Source organism: Volvox carteri (assembly GCF_000143455.1).
Source record: "Volvox carteri f. nagariensis unplaced genomic scaffold VOLCAscaffold_549, whole genome shotgun sequence".
Taxonomy (NCBI): Eukaryota; Viridiplantae; Chlorophyta; class Chlorophyceae; order Chlamydomonadales; family Volvocaceae; genus Volvox; species Volvox carteri.
The window spans coordinates 23-1,698 of NW_003308065.1; positions in this window are offsets into that span (position 1 = coordinate 23).

Genomic DNA, 1,676 nt, shown 5'->3' on the forward strand with positions numbered 1-1,676 from the left:
CACCTCCGCGCTTGTACGACAGTCCGTACTCCACCGTGCCTTTCACATATCGCAGAACACCTTTTGCTGCCTCGCAGTGCTGCTGAGTGGGTGCCAACATGTATCGCGCCAGCTTGTACACAGCCTGGGCGATATCAGGACGGGTGCTGGTAGCCAAGTACATCAGACCACCCATGGACTCACAAAAGCGCGTTGCATCATCCAGCACAGGCTCATCCGCCTTAGCTGCCCTCAGATCGACCGTTGGGCTCAGGGGAACCACCACCTCCTTGGCATCAGACAATCCAAACCGCTGGACCAGCTCCGCCGCATAGTGCCGCGGCGTTAGCTCCAGCTCACCCCTGACCCAATCATGCACCCACCTCAAAATACCCAGGAAGAGGAAGAGAAATGCCTCCCCCAGGTCACGTATATCAAACTCCTTCATCAGCCTTTCCTTCATCCATGCAACCCCAACCTTGTTGCTACCCGCAATCAGCAAGTCGTCCACATGGACAAGCAGCCACATGGTGTACGACTCACTGTGTACAACAAAGAATGCCGGATCAGATTCCGAGGCCTGAAACCCCGACTGCTCGAGGGCCCCGCGTAGCTTCATGTGCCAAGCTCTTCCAGCTTGTCGCGGACCGTACAATGCCCGATTAAGCTTGCACTTCATACCTGCACCACTCATCTCATAGCTAAGCGGTTGGTCGCAGTTCAACACTTCCTCCAATTCATCATTCAAGAATGCTGTACGTACATCCATGTGCTGCACATCACAACCCTTCACAGCGGCCATGGCTAGGAACGAGTGGATGGTAAATTGGTTGCATGTGGGAGCAAACACCTCATCAAAATCGATGCCTGGCTTCTGCCCAAATCCCTTGGTAACCAGTCGTGCCTTGAACCGCTCAATAACGTTACGCTTCACTGCATAGACCCACTTTACAGGGATGGGACACACATCAGGCGGTGGAATGGCAAGGCCCCAGGTATGGTTTGCATGGAGAGATGCGATCTCGTCTTTCATAGCCTGCTGCCAGTACACGGCCTCCCGACCCAACACGGCCTCCTCATCAGGCTCAGGAACCTGCTTGGATTTCCGCACACCTCCCGCAACATTGCTGCTTGTGCATAACGGTTAGGCATGGGGCTACAGTTGCCACACTATGGTAACGGCCAGGTGGGTCCACATCTCCCCCTCCAGCTGCGCCGTCGTTGCCACCCTCATTGCTACCGACACCTGCGTGCTCGCCTTCTGCTGCCTGGTTGGAATGGAGAGATGCGATCTCCAAATCCTGCTGCCAGTACACTGCCTCCCGACTCGACACGGCCGCTTCATAAGACTCAGGAATCGTCCTTACGGGTTATCCAACCAGCCTTGTTGTTATCGGGCGAACCAGGCAGCTTTGTGGACCACTTTATCCTTTCAGTGCCCTGCTAAAACCATCATTCCCTCCCGCCCTCCCAACTACATGCCCTTGCTATGGCCGCCGGATGATTGGCTTAGATGTCTATGACATCAAGCATCTTCCATATGATCTTCCCAGTGGGTAGGCATCGTCTGTGCCGGGTCTGAGCCCTGTTGTGTTTTCGGTGCCGTGCCGCGCGGGATTAGGCAATCATGTTTGGCTGGCGGCAGCAGCAGCAGTAGAAGCAGAAATAGCAGCGCAGCGCAGCGCAGCAAACCAAAG